Source organism: Sapajus apella, unplaced genomic scaffold (assembly GCF_009761245.1).
Source record: "Sapajus apella isolate SASKATOON/1434 unplaced genomic scaffold, GSC_monkey_1.0 scaffold1, whole genome shotgun sequence".
NCBI classification, from domain to species: Eukaryota; Metazoa; Chordata; class Mammalia; order Primates; family Cebidae; genus Sapajus; species Sapajus apella.
The window spans coordinates 53,532,759-53,549,002 of record NW_022436941.1 but is presented as its reverse complement, the minus strand read 5'-3'; positions in this window follow the sequence as shown (position 1 = coordinate 53,549,002).

Below are 16,244 nucleotides of genomic sequence, written 5' to 3'. Positions count from 1 at the left end.
ATAATGATTCTAGTCATGCAAGTGACTCAAATCTGTTGCTAAGACTGAAATTATCAGAGTAAACATTTCTGAATCTACGATGGAAAACTCACATTTTTAGAAGATAATCTTCTTCATGATGTCTCATACCCTCTAAGTAAATGTCACTTTGTAATGAGACTGAGCTTCTTTGGTCTCCTGACTGGCCCTAAAGAATTGACCGTCAGAAATCCTTACATACAAAGATTGCTGGTACAATTTGATTATAACATAGCTATTTTAATTTTGATTTAAATGCTATACTTGGAAGGTAAGAGTGTTACATACTTTTGGTGTGGTCTGTTAAAAATGATTAATGAGTTATTGCTACCTAGGCTGCCTACTATTGAATATCAGACCACTTACAACAAAAATGAAGATTACACCTTGCACAATCCCATAAGCAGAGGGCTAGATACCCACAGGGTACTGGATATATTTTACCACCACCCCCCCAAGTTTCAAACTTGAACTGGCATATAGAATCTTTAAATCCTAGTTTTACTCTTCATTAGGGAGCCTACCTTCTTCTGAGTCCCAGGAAGACACACATCAGCCAAGAAAAAGGTAAAAATAATGATAATACAGAAAAGCATATAGTTTTTTCTTTCTTGCTTTCAATTTTTTTTTTTTTTTTGCTTTCCCTGTTGTCAGTGTGTAAAGGACCATATATTTACAGAAAAAAAATGAAAAAAGAAACCCTATTACCCTGTCTTTGGACCTTAAAAGTTAATCTTCAGCCATACTAATTAACACACACACAGCCTATTTCCCCTAATATTACTATATTTTGTTAAATTTTTATCCTTTTTGTTACATTCACAATCTTAGAAAACTATTTTTAAGAACATCATAGGCAATGTCACAGATTTTGGCTCATAATTAGCCTCACAAATTTTATTTACTAAATCCTGTAATTATATTATATGACTGAGAAATGGAACTTTATGCTGTGAGGCAAAATAAACACAACTGATCAAAGAAACACTTAACTTTATGACTCTGTGGGAATTACAGGATAAGGAGACGGATCAAATTTTTCAGCATGCTACAAAAGCAAATGGAATTATAGGAGAAATGGTATAGTTGGAATGAAGACTATGTCTTAGAAGAAAAGCATTAAGTTTAATACAAAATATGATGTTTTTAAGATTTGAAATAGCCTCAAAGATTCAGCCAACTATCACTTTATAGACAAAGAGACTGAAATCCAAAGATATTAAGTGGCATTTTCAGGTCCTGATAGTAACAAATATAGAATGAAGGTCTGCAATCTGTTTCTGTGTCTAGCTCTATTTACTATACCTTAACACATCCTGATTGTATTTCACATGACAAAGAGGCCATTAGAGAAGTTAAAAAGGCGACTGAAAATAAGGAACTGGGGTACTGTGCTGCTTAAGACAAGTAGAGAAAGCAAAACAAATTAGTAAATTAGGGAGGACATAATAAAGTGATAGAATATCATAAGACAGAACAATAGTTTTTGGGGAAAAGTAAAAAATGCAAAGTGCTATTAAGAGATATTATAGAAAAAGTAATCAAGAAATTGATCTCTGGAATCAGAAGGACTTACATTAAGCCATACTTGAATAATACTAGTTTTTAAACTGAGTTGCCATGTCTTCATCTGTTAAATAATATAGTGATAACATCTACCAAAAAAATTATTGTGAAAAACACATGGCTAATAAATGTACAGTTAGTACACTGTCCCAAAGTTTTTAATAAATGGTAGTTATTATTGCAATTATAGGCTAATCTGGAATCCAGAAGAGTAGCAGTTTTCAAGTAATACAGCAGGTTAGACTGTGGAAGTTTAAGAAGTAAGAAATAATCCCACCGCACATTTGTTACCTTTGGCAAGTCTGGAGCATTGCTAACCAATCATGGTCAAGTTGAGCGAAGATACGGTTGTGTTGTTAATTTTAGAAAAGAGCAGAGGATTTTTTTTTTATTTTAGCCTGGAATATATTTTGAAAACAATAGGGAAGAAGATTTTAAAGCATATTGTATAACATAATATAGGTTTCGATATTTCTTATTTTAAAATTATACTTTAAGTTCTGGGGTACATGTGCAGAACATGCAGGTTTGTTACATAGGTATACATGTGCCATGGTGGTTTGCTGCATCCATCACACTGTCACCTACATTAGGTATTTCTGCTAATACTGTCCTTCCCCTATCCCCCATCCCCTCCTATCCCTCTCCTAGCCTGACAGGCACCAGTGTGTGATATTCCCTTCCTGGGTTGATGTGTTCTCATTGTTCAGCACCCACCTATGAGTGAAAACATGTGGTGTTTGATTTTCTGTTCTTGTGTCAGTTTGCTGAGAATGATGGTTTCCAGGTGTGTCCGTGTCCCTACAAAGGATGCGAACTCATCATTTTTTATGGCTGCATAGTATTCCATGGTGTATATGTGCCACATTTTTCCTGTCTAGTCTATCATCGATGGGCATTTGGGTTGGATCCAGGTCTTTGCTATTGTAAACAATGCTGCAGTGAACATTTCTGTGAATGTGTCCTTATAATAGAATGATTTATAATCCTCTGGATCTATACCCAGTAATGGGATTGCTGGGTCAAATGGGATTTCTATTTCTAGGTCCTTGAGGAATCACCACACTGTCTTCCACAATGGTTGAACTAATTTATACTCCCACCAACAGTGTAAAAGTGTTCCTTTTTCTCCACATCCTCTCCAGCATCTATTGTCTCCAGATTTTTAATGCTTACCATTCTAACTGGTAAGAGACAGTATCTCAATGTGGTTTTGATTTGCATTTCTCTAATGACCAGTGATGATGAGCATTTTTTCATGTTTGTTGGCCTCATATATGTCTTCTTTTGAAAAGTGTCTGTTCAGATCCTTTGCCCACTTTTGAGTGGGCTTATTTGTTTTTTTCTTGTAAATCTGTTTTAGTTCTTTGTAGATTCTGGATATTAGCCCTTTGTCAGATAGATGGATTGCAAAAATTTTTTTCCATTCTGTTGGTTGCTGATTCACTCTAATGATTGTTTCTTTCGCTGTGCAGAAGCTCTGGAGTTTAATTGGATCCCATTTGTCTACTTTGGCTTTTGTTGCCAATGCTTTTGGTGTTTTAGTCATGAAGTCCTTGCTTATGCTTATGACCTGAATGGTTTTGCCTAGATTTTCTTCTAGGGTTTTTATAGTGTTAGGTCTTATGTTTAAGTCTTTAATCCATCTGGAGTTAATTTTAGTGTAAGGTGTCAGGAAGGGGTCTAGTTTCTGCTTTCTGCACATGGCTAGTCAGTTTTTCCAACACCATTTATTAAACAGGGAATCCTTTCCCCATTGCTTGTTTTTGTCCAGTTTGTCAAAGATCAGATGGTTGTAGATGTGTGGCATTGCCTCTAAGGCCTCTGTTCTGTTCCATTGGTCTATATCTCTGTTTTGGTACCAGTACCATGCTGTTTTGATTACTGTAGCCTTGTAGTATAGTTTGAAGTCAGGTAGTGTGTTGCCTCCAGCTTTGTTTTTTTTTTTTTTTTTTTTTTTTTTTTTATTATAATTGACTTGACTATGCAGGCTCTCTTTTGGTTCCATATGAAGTTTAAGGTGGTCTTTTCCAGTTCTGTGAAGAAAGTCATTGGTAGCTTGAGGAGGATAGCATTGAATCTATAAATTACTTTGGGCAGTATGGCCATTTTCATGACATTGATTCTTCCTACCCATGAGCATGGAATGGTTCTCCATCTGTTTATGTCCTCTCTTATTTCATTGAGCAGTGGTTTGTAGTTCTCCTTGAAGAGGTCCTTTACATCCTTTGTTAGTTGTATTCCCAGGTATTTTATTCTCTTTGTAGCAATTGAGAATGGCAGTTCATTCTTGATTTGGCTCTCTTTAAGTCTGTTATTGGTGTATGGGAATGCTTGTGATTTTTGCTTGTTGATTTTGTATCCTGAGACTTTGCTGAAGTTGCTTATCAGTTTCAGGAGATTTTGGGCTGAGATGATGGGGTCTTCTAAATACACAATCCTGTCATCTGCAAATAGAGACAATTTGACTTCCACCTTTCCTAACTGGATACCCTTTATTTCTTTTTCTTGCCTGATTGCTCTGGCTAGAACTTCCAATATTATATTGAATAGGAGTGGTGAGAGAGGGCATCCTTGTCTAGTGTGAAATTTCAAAGGGAATGCTTACCGGATTTGCCCATTCAGTATAATATTGGCTGTGGTTTTGTCGTAAATAGCTTTTATTTTGAGATACGTTCCATCAATACCTAGTTTATTAAGAGTTTTTAGCATAAAGGGCTGTTGAATTTTGTTAAGGGCCTTCTCTGCATCTATTGAGATAATCATATGGTTTTTGTCTTTGGCTCTGTTTATGTGGTGAATTACATTTATAGACTTGCGTATGTTGAACCAGCCTTGCATCCCCAACAGCCTTGGGGTTGCTCTTCTTGAGGAATATCTTTGTGGTGTTCTCTGTATTTCCTGGACTTGAATATTGGCCTGCCTTGCTAGGTTGGGGAAGTTTTCCTGATCTTAGTTATTTCTTGTCTTCTGCTACCTTTGGAGGTTTTTTTGATCTTGCTCCTCTAGCTCTTTCAATTTTGATGATAGGATGTTGATTTTAGATCTTTCCTTGCTTATCATATGGGCATGTATTGCATATACTTTTCTCAAGACACTGCTTTAAATGTGTCCCAGAGATTCTAGTATGTTGTGTCTTCATTCTCGTTGGTTTTGAAGAACATCTTTATTTCTGCCTTCATTTCATTGTTTTTCCAGTCAACAATCAAGAGCCAGTTATTCAGTTTCCATGAAGTTGTGCAGTTCTGGGTTAGTTTCTTAATTCTAACTTGATTACAGTGTGGTCTGAGATACTGTTTGTTATGATTTCTGTTCTTTTGCATTTGCTGAGGAGGATTTACTTCCAATTATGTGGTCAATTTTAGAGCAGGCGTCATGTGGTGCTGAGAAGAATGTATATTCTGTGGATTTGTAGTAGAGGGTTCTGTAAATGTCTATTTAGTTTGCTTGGTCCAGGTCTGAGTTCAAGTCCTGGATATCCTTGTTAATTTTCTGTCTCGTTGATCTGCCTGATCTTGACAGTAGAGTGTTAAAGTCTCCCACTATTATTGTGTGGGAGTCTAAGTCTCTTTGTAAGTCATTAAGAACTTGCTTTATGTATCCAGGTGCTCTTATATTGGGTGCGTATATATTTAGGATTGTTAGCTCTTCTTGTTGCATTGATCCTTTTACCATTATGTAATGTCCCTCTTTATCTCTTTCGATCTTTGTTGGTTTATAGTCTATTTTATCAGAGACTAGGATTACAACTCTTGCATTTTTTTTGCTCTCTATTTGCATGGTAAATCTTCCTCCATCCCTTCATTTTGAGCCTATGTGTATCCTTGCATGTGAGATGGGTTTCCTGGATACAGCACACCAATAGGTTTTGACCTTTTATCTAATTTCCCAGTCTTTGTCTTTTGATTGGAGCATTTAGCCCATTTACATTTAGGGTTAATGTAAATTGTTATGTGTGAATTTGATCCTGCCATTTTGATGCTAGCTGGTTGTTTTGCCTGTTAGTTCATGCAATTTCTTAACTGTGTCAATGCTCTTTAGCATGTGGTATGTTTCTGGAGTGGCTGGACTGGTTGCTCCTTTCTATGTTTAGTGTCTCTTTCAGGAGCTCTTGTAAAGCAGGCCAGGCCCGGTGGTGATGAAATCTCTGAATAATTGCTTGTTCATAAAGAATTTTATTTCTCCTTCCCTTATGAAACTTAGTTTGGCTGGATATGAAATTCTAGATTGAAATTTCTTTTCTTTAAGGATGTTGAATATTGGTTCTCACTCTCTTCTGGCTTGTAGAGTTTCTACTGAGAGATCCGCTGTGAGTCTGATGGGCTTCCCTTTGTGTGTAACCCAACCTTTCTCTCTGGCTGCCCTTTGTATTTTCTCCTTCATTTCAACTCTGGTGAATCTGACGATTATGTGCCTTGGGGTTGCTCTTCTTGAGGAATATCTTTGTGGTGTTCTCTGTATTTCCTGGACTTGAATATTGGCCTGCCTTGCTAGGTTGGGGAAGTTTTCCTGGATGGTATCCTGAAAGTGTTTTCCAGCTAGGATTGATTCTCTCTGTCACATTCAGGTACACCTATCAAATGTAGATTAGGTCTTTTCACATAATCCCATATTTCTTGGAGGCTTTGTTCATTTCTTTTCACTCTATTTTCTCTAATCTTGCCTTCTCGTTTTATTTCTTTGTGTTGATCTTTAATCTCCGATATCCTTTCTTCTGCTTGGTCATTTCAGCTATTGAAACTTGTGTATGCTTCACAAATTTCTCTTGTTGCATTTTTCAGCTCCATCAATTATTTATATTCCTCTCTAAGCTGTTTATTCTCGTTAGCATTTCGTCAAACCTTTTATCAAGGTTCTTAGTTTATTTGCATTGTATTAGAAAATGCTCTTTTAGCTCAGAGAAGTTTCTTATTACCCCCCTTCTGAAACCTGTTTCTGTCAATGCATCAGGCTCATTCTCCATGCAGCCTTGTTCCCTTGCTGGTGAGGAGTTGTGATCCCTGGAGGAGGAGAGGCATTCTGGTTTTGGTTGTTTTCATCCTATTTGCACTGCTTTCTTCACATCTTTGTGGATTTATTTACCTGTGGTCTTTGTAGTTGGTGACTTTCAGATGGGGTCTCTGAGTGGATGTCCTTTTTGTTGATGATGAAGTTATTTCTTTCTGTTTCTCAGTTTCCCTTCTAACAGTCAGGCCTGTCTGCTGTAGGACTGCTGGAGGTCCACTCCAGACCCTGCTTGCCTAGGGATCACCTGCTGTGGCTGCAGAACAGTAAGGGTTGGTGACAGTTTCTTCTGCTACTGTCTTTGTCCCAGAAGGATACCTGCCAGATGTCAGTGTGAGCTCTGCTTTATGAGGTGACTCTTTGGATATACGGGGGTCAGGGAGCTGCTTGAGGAGACAGCCTGTCCTTAATAGGAGCTCAATTGCAGTGCTGTGTGCTCTGTTGTTCCATTCAGAGCTGCTGGGCAGGTATGTTCAAGTCTGCTGCAGTAGAACTCGTAACCACCTTTTTATTCTCCAGGTCCTCTGTCCCAGGGAGGTAGGGCTTTATTTATAAGTTTCTGTCATGCTGCTGCCTTTTTTCAGGGATGTCCTGCCCAGTGAGGAGGTAGCCTAGTCACAGTCTTCCAGCAGAGGTACTGCTGAACTGCCATGGGCTCTGCCTAGCTGTTGTGTGAACTTCCATGCAGTTTTGTTTATAGGCATATGGTTAGAACTGCTTTGGTAATGGCAGTCTGCCTCTGTAATGGCAGACTGTCTCTGTAATGGCAGACTGCCTTGGTAATGATGAGCTGCCTCAGTAATGGTAGACTGCCTCAGTAATGGTAGATGGCCTTCCCCCACAGAGCTGGACCATTGTGGGTTCAGCTGTGTTTTCTATGAAACTCTCAATCCAGAGTGTTTCAGATTGCTGGTCTTTGTCGGGGTGGGACTTGCTGAGCCAGATCACCTGGCTCCCTGTTTCAGTCCCCTTCTTTGTTCAGTTAAATGGGCAACTCCGTCTTCCAGGCGTTCCAGTCACCAGTTGAAATGGTGCCCGGATTTGTGTGAGTTTTTGTGCGGAGACCCACTGTGCCAGCTGAAACAACCACGCTGGAGACTCATGGCAGTTTTTTGCCTGGGAATCTCCTGGCCTGGCTCCCTGTTTCAGTCCCCTTTTTATCAGTTGAACAGGTGACTCTGTCTCCCAGGTGTTCCAGTCACCAGTTGAAATCGCACCTGGATTTGTGTGAGTTTTTTTGCAGAGACCCACCACACCAGCTGAAACAGCTGTACTGGAGACTCATGGCACTTTTCTGCCCAGGAATCTCCTGGACCATGGACAACAAAAATTTGTTTGGAAAAGCAGTGACAACTCACCCTCTGTGTTTTCACTGGGAGCTGCCATCCAGAGCTGTTCCTATTTGGCCATCTTGGATCCCTCCCAAAATATTTTAATAGTAAAAAGGCACACCAACTTAGATATCAAAAGTTAGACGCTTTTGGTTGTTGAAATGTAACTCTGGGGGAAATATGCACTTATTAGCTCTTTCTTTGAAGAGTCATACAAAAAAACAAAGATTCAAACATCTATGAAAGCAGATCATGATCACTTTATTGGAGGTTATCAGTTCATATTTCCCTCATATTTTGACCTCAATGAACACCTCCTGGGACATCCTCACCCCACACAAGCACAATGGACAATCCAATATGTCTGCCCATACTGATGGCTTTCTCTCATCTCACATTGGGAAGAAAATTAAATATGCTTTCTATCTAATGTTTAAGTTTTAAATCAGACATCTTGGTCACAAAGCTCAGAAGTATATTCTGTAAAGAAGAGCATCTTGCTATATAGAGATGTTAAAAAGTTCCGAGATGTGGAGTTACTTTAAGGGAAATAGGCTTATAATGAGGTCTCCAATATATTTTAGTAACTGAGGCCCCTCTTGGGTGTGATTCAATTTAGCACTGGCTTCTATTGAATATTATGCATTATCAAAAGTTATAGTGAGGTCCCACTAAAATGCATATGTCCTAATGCTAACATGACCCTCTGTAATACAAAATATTGGCTAAGTATTTCTAAATAAATATTATTTTTAAAATTAAGACTAATTCAAAAGGGAAAAAAATGAAAAACCCAAAAATAAATAGAAGACTAAAAGTAGTGCAATGCATGTAATGCAAATACAGACTGTTAAAAGATTCTTTAAATCTTGGGTACTTCTCCCAAGTATTTTTATTTAACACTTTCACTCATATTTACTAATTTGGAATAAATTAGATCAAGATGAAACCCTTTCTGAGTTCAATAATAATACAGAAAATTCTGTTTTATTAATAATTTTTTACTTAAATTATCTTTTCTAGTGTTATAACATTTAGGAATTCAATAAAAATGCTCTCAGGAAGGATTTTATGAAGACGTTATATAGACCCATCTATCATTTGCTTTGTGTGGACATCTAAGTAATAAAGGTATAAGGATTAGAATCTGTTTTTAATAACAGTCATATTTTTAACTAAGGGAAAGATCCAAAGAGTGGACAAGTTCATTTAGACCTTTGGAAAAGTACTATTAAAAATGATTCATGTACCTTAATTATGCCAGAGGAGAGAAAAATTTACTCCTTCTTCATAAATGACACTTAGAATTTAATTTTAGGTGTTCTGCTTGGTGGGTAATTGAAAATAAAGTTTGACAAAACTTATGGCTTCAATGTTGATCTCATCTTCTTGTGACCTATATCTTAAAAATAAGAGTGAAGGATGAAAGTTACTCTGCTCTTTAAGCACTGAAGGAATAAATGATGCAATTTCTAAGCAATAAGAAATACAAAGATTGAATCTATTCAGTAAATAGATTGGCTGTGTTATCAGTTATGACTTCTGACTGATAAAAGTGATATTTATATTATCACAAACTCCAGAATCGAATGAATGACTTTATTTTTAAATAGTCCTAGAAAAATATTTCACAGTGTTTCAATGTCACTAACATAAACAAGATTTTTTTCTTCAGAATACTAGCATCCTAAGTATACAAGATACTCTACTCAAATTTTAGACTACCAAGTATTATCATGCAGCATGAAGCAATATCTTTAATGTTCAGAACATGAGTAAATATTTTCCCAACATGATATGGTATTCCAGCCCCAACACCTCTTCCAGCTATTTGTCAGGTGAACTGAAGTTCACCAGACTTCAGTTCACCCGACAAATAGCTGGAAGAGCAACATTAGTTACCAAAGGTGGTAACTGTATTCTCCATGCATTCTGTGATTCTCTGTTGGATGAAGCACATAAGAGTAAAGAGAGAATTTAACAAGAGTCTTGAAATAAAACTTGTAAACTTAAATGCTGATGTATATATCTGCTTTTCAGAATCCTTTAAGATGCAACTCAAGTACTTTAATTCTCTTCTTCCCATGCTAGTAGCTCACTACGGTCTTAGAAATTTTGAAAGCAATTCAGACATTAACTATTGAGCCAGAATCAAACTAGGGTTAAGGAAGGTTTTGTTAGTGTTATGGAGAGTAACAAAGTCAGTGACTTAAATATCCAAGAATATTGAAAGCAGGGGGAAAAAAGGTACCAAATTACCAATTTCATTTTAATCCAGACTTTTCTGTAGGCCTTTGATAGAGTATCAACTTTTTAGGGAATTGTGGCAGTTTCCCTTTTTTGTGTTTATGGAAGAGAGGTGATGGTGAAACACCCCTTTTGATGCAAAGAGAAAATGAAGATCACACAATAGCAGTGGAATAGCCCCAATAGGCTCTAATGGCCCCAAGTCACATAGAGTCAGGTGTCTTCTGGTTACAACTTACTGTAAGACCCTGGAGCCCATTTATTTGATAAACATAACAAAATATGACATATGAGAACTGTTTACTACTTAGGAAGTAGAAAGGTAAAGCCATCCCCAAGGAAACTCATGTCCAAATTCATCTGAACATTTCCACCTAATCTAATGTCTCTTTAAAGTTGAGTTGCTATATTTTTTTTCTTTAGGATAGAAAATATTAAATTTGTGTGGGAAACAAAAGAGAAAACTACTAACAGTTAACAAACTACAAACCACGATAACTAGAGCAGTATTTTAAGTATTATCTTGATGTTCTGTCTCAATGTTTCTGAGCAAGAGTAACTATTGCCAAAGACCTGAACTCTTCATGATGCCAACTGAGGAACTGTGGTAATGTTAACCTAGATCCTTAACTCTGAAAGTGTTGTTGTTGCTTTGGTATATTGTAGACAAACTGTCTACTATGCAGATATGAGCAAATATTGCAGCCCCCAAAACCAGAGTCTACAGACATATATCAGATGGCTTTAAAAGCCATTTCAGAATTCTACCAGCAAAAGTTATGTATAAATACAAGATGTTTCCTTTTAAGTAATATCTTGAAAATAGATTTATTGTCTAGAATCCTAGCCATCAGCTTAACCAGCATTTACTAAGCACCTATTGTATATTAGGCATTGGTATAATCACTGAGAGACAGCCCATCGTGTTTTAAAAATGAATGTATCTACTGCGCATTGAGCACCTGCCTACTCTCTCCACAGCCAGGCATTCTGCAATATGCTTCAAGCATGGTGGCACCTCTAATAGCCTTGCATGATGGAAGCCAAAAACAGATACAGGGACCACAGTTTCTCTAGGAAAAGGGGTCAGAGAGGACTCTTGTGATTGTAAAACCCACAGCTATCTATGCCCTCTATTCTGTTATCTTTCTGGGAGAAGTGGAGAAAGTTGGAAAAAAAAGGAAGATATAGGAATTTTTGTTAGCTCTCCTTCACTTCAGATTTTTTTGTGCATCTTGTGCATAGCACAGAGGAGAGTAGATGCAAGAAACAGTGATTGGGCTGAAAGAAAAAGAGGGAAGGAAAGTACAGGGCTTGAAGCTTCCAGTAGTCAGATGATATGTAACTGAAGTGAATTTAAAATGTCGAGAGTCTTGCAAACATGTCTGAAATATTTGTCCATGAGTTTGTGCCCATTATAAAGCCTAGGCTAGACCTGAAGTGGTGACTCACTGACGTTTCTTCCGTTGGGCTATTTTCTAGAGGTAGATACTTCACTGCAAATGCTCTGCTAGTTCTTCAAAGTTCTAGGCTGGCATGTACGTTGTTAGCTCATTGGAATCTCTTTTGAAGTGATATATTCACCAAGTGTATTCAAGAGGACAGTAAAACCACAATAACAACAACAGCAACAAAAAATCAGGCTTCTCTTTAGGGTGTCTATTACACTTTTTAGAAAGCTTTCTTGTTTACTTCTTTACTCGAGGTTCTCAAACCTAAAAAATTATAATGTGTGTCTTAGATATAATCATCAAGAAATTTGCAGTGATTGTACCAAAAACTGGAGTAGTAATACACATATTCAGAGGATTGCTCTTATTGCGAATAAATTCAGAATGTTCTAAAGAGCTCATCCCATGCACATAGCAGGTTCTTTAACTTAGCTGGGAAAGACTTATAGAAAAATGTCTCCCTGACTCTGACACATTTAAGGTATGAGATGGGATTGGCTGGAGGGCAGTTTTTCTGTTATGTTTTGCTCAACAATGTCTCAGATATATCTCATTCTTAAACAACTCAACTATTTGCACAGTTGGTAATTATTGAGGAAAAAATGATTCAGCATTTTGTTTGCTTCTTACTCTCTATTTCCTTGGGAAGACAAGACACAAACAATTTGGAAAATTATGAAAAATAGTGTAGCTACCAAGGACTTTTTCAGAAGCAGAAAAAGAGGTCAGAATAGTCTGTAAGAATTGGAAAGGGCTTTGAAAAGCATTGGGAGTTAGAGTTGGCCCCAAAAGTTAAGTAGAATGTGAATATGCTAGAAACTGGGAACCAAAAGTGAATCAATGGGAAAAGTAGCATGAACTTTGACTATACAAATAAACTCTCCTTGGATCATGGAAGGACATGAAGAAATTGGCCTGAGTGGAGAGTCCAAACAGGTTGGATGAATAAGTGGTGCCAGGCTGCAGGTCTTGAGGCTTGGGATAATTCTAGAATTTAGAACTGACATTGTAAGAGATAGGAAGGATTGTTGGTCCTTGAGCTATAAATTAACAGCCTGTAGTCATCAGCCTTATTGTGCTTTCATCCTCTTTCTGAGCCCCGAATAGTGAACACTCAAGTTTGAGTTGGAGTAAATTGGCTTTACCTTGTAGATGGAAGAGATATGCAGCAAAGCACAGCAGAAAAGGGAGGCAAACACAATTAAAAGATACAGGGTTTTGGAGTAAGGCAGGCATTGGCTCCTGTTTCACTTTTAATATTTTCTAGTTGTGTCTCAGAAAAAAAGTTAAACTTTGCTATATCTCAATTCTCTTTAAAATGGAAATGGAAAACTTTTAGATTTTGGTTAGAATTGTAAAAATTATCCTAGATACCCAATTGTTTACAAGATGATAAAGAGAAGAAAAATAAAAATTATTTTAAAATAAGATACCCAGTATAATCCCTGGAACCAAACACACAATAAATGGTATCTATTACAAAGACTGATCTCTTTTTCAAACATCTCTCTCTCACTCATGACTGGAGGTCTTCAGGATCTAATAGGATGACAGTATTCTTGTGTAGACTGATGTACTACTATTTTGAGTAACAACACATAGAGCAAGACTATGCAACACAAAGACTCATAAAAAGCATTGAAGGGGTAGATAGAGACCCCTCCAAAATTTGTTTATAAGTTGGCCTAGGATGGACCTTAAAACTAAATAGGATTGTCAAAGGAGATACTGTCAATTTCTTATCTCAAGATTATCTTCAATGTAAATCAGAAATTTATCTTTTCAATTGAACTCTCTGCTAGAAGTTGTCATATTGAGAAAATTAAAGAAAATCTTAATTTTCTCATCCAGTTGGAGTACAGTCTCTCACTGTGTCTTACCCTTGCATGGGAAAAGATTACAGTCCATTCTTCATCCTCTTTTATAGGATTTTGTCATCAAAGTTTCTCAGGACTGGAAAGAATATGCAGGTAGCAGATTTACAGAATTACATCTCACCTGATTTTCCCCCACACTCTATCCCTTAGGAATAAATTAAAATATCTTTACTGTTATTAGCAGTGTGGCATCTGAATTGAGTCATTTCTCATCTGTAAAAATCTTATTTTTGAAATTAGTTTTTCTTGGATTCTAGCACCTCTTTCTTTGTTTCAAAGTTTTCCAAATTGTGTTTAGGCATTGGAGGGTGGAAGTTGCTCACAACAACTTTGCGTTGATTGTTGTGAATTTTTCTCAGGTTTTCATTTAAGTACTTCATTGCTTCAAAACCTTGCCTAGAATGCAGCATACAAATGCTAACATATCACTGTAAAGTAATATAGTAAAATGTATAAAGCCTATGGTTGGAATATAATCACAACTAGAAATCTTTAATTATTTCTTTTTGTGAGCTGCAGAACTGTTTGCCCCTCAAGATTAAAAGTAATTGGCAGGTCCATTTGTTTAACAAATAGATTGAATTGTGGGCAATATCAAATTCTATTTAGAAGCAATAAAGATTGGATTAGTCAGATTTCATTCTTAAAAGTTCCTGTTAATGACCCCCTCCAGCTTCTTTTCCCTATAACTCAATTGATAAATTATAAGCATATACAATAAAAACTCATGTATTATTTTTTCCTTTTTTTCTTCAACTTTTAAGTTCTGTGATACATGTACAGGGTGTGCAGGTTTGTTACATAGGTAAACGTGTGCCATGGTGGTTTGCCACACAGACCATCCCATCACCTAGGTATTAAGCCCAGCAGGCATTAGCTACTTTTCCTGATGCATTCTTTCCTTCTACTCCCATCCTCCAACAGGTGCCAGTGTGTATTGTTTCCCTCTATGTGTCCATGTGTTCTCATCATTCAGCTCCCACTTACAAGTGAGAACATGCAGTGTTTGGTTTTCTGTTCCTGTGTTAGTTTGCTGAGGATAATGGCTTCTAGCTCCATCCATGTCCCTGCAAAAGACATGGTCTTGTCCCTTTTATGGCTGCACATTATTCCACAACATATATGTGCCACATTTTCTTTAACCAGTCTATCATTGATGGGCATTTCTGTTGATTCCATGTCTTTGCTATTATGAATAGTGCTGCAGTGAACATATGCATACATGTATCTTTACAATAGAATGATTCATATTCCTTTGGGTATATACTCAGTAATGGGTGAAGTGGTGTTTCTGCTTCTGGACCTTTGAGGAATTGCTATACTGTCTTCCACACTGGGTTAAACTAATTTACACTTCCACCAACAGTGTAAAAGTGTTATTTTTTCTCTGAAACCTCATCAGCATCTGTTGTTTCTGGACTTCTTAATAATTGCCATTCTGACTGGCATGAGGTGGTATCTCATTGTCGTTTTGATTTGCATTTCAATAATGATCAGTGATGTTCAGGTTTTTTTCATGTTTGTTGGCCACTGTTATATCTTCTTTTGAGAAATGTCTTTTCCATGTCCTTTGTCCACTTTTTTAAAGGTTTTTCTTTTTTTTTTTTTTTCCTTGTAAATTTCCTTGTCTTATAGTCTCTGGATATTAAACCTTTATCAGATAGATTGCAAAAATTTTCTCCCATTCTGTAGGTTGTCTGTTCACTCTGTTGATAGTTTCTTTTGCTATGCAGAAGCTCTTAAGTTTAGACCCCATTTGTCAATTTTTGCTTCTGTTGCAGTTGCTTTTGGTTTTTCTCAGGGAATCTTTGTCCATGCCTATGTCCTAAATGGTATTGCCTAGATTTTCTTCTAGGGTTTTTATAGTTTAGGATTTCATTTAAGTCTTTAATCCACCTTGAGGTAATTTTTGTATAAGGTGCAAGGAAAGAATCTGGTTTCAATTTTCTGCATGTGGCTAGCCAGTTCCCCCAGCACCATTTATGAAATAGAGAATCCTTTTCACATTGCTTGTTTTTGTCAGGTTTGTAGAAGATCTGATGAATGTAGGTGTGCAGCCTTATTTCTGAATTCTCTATTTTGTTCATTGGTCTACGTGTCTGTTTTTGTACCAGTGCTAAACTCATGTATTCTGTTAAAGTATATATATTTTGATTCATCTTACATTTTTGAAGGCTTAACTCTCATTTTTTATAAAAATTTCTTTTCTTCTATCTGTATTTTCTTTTCTTTTATGACTGTATTAGTCTGTTCTCTCACTGCTAATAAAGACATACCCAGGACTGGGTAATAAATAAAGGAAAGAAGTTTAACTGACTCACAGTTCCACATGGCTGGGGAGGCCTCACAATCATGACAGAAGGCAAATAAGGAGCAAAGTCGCCTCTTACATGGCTGTGGGCAAGAGAGCATGTGCAGGGGAACTGTCCTTTATATAACCATCAGATCTTATGAGACTTATTCACTATCGCCTGAACAGCACAGGAAGGACCTGCCCCTATGATTCAATACCTCCCACTCGTTCCCTTCTATGACATGTGGAAATTATGCGAGCTACATTTCAAGATGAGATTTGGATCAACACACGACCAAACTGTATCAATGCCCTTATTTCACAATACAAATATCAGATGAACTAAGTTCTAAGAACATAATACTATAGAATCATATATTTAATGTCAAAAAACTTAATTCCTATATGGAAAAGTTGAGATTAAGACAGTTTAAGATGTATACTAGAAACATTACTC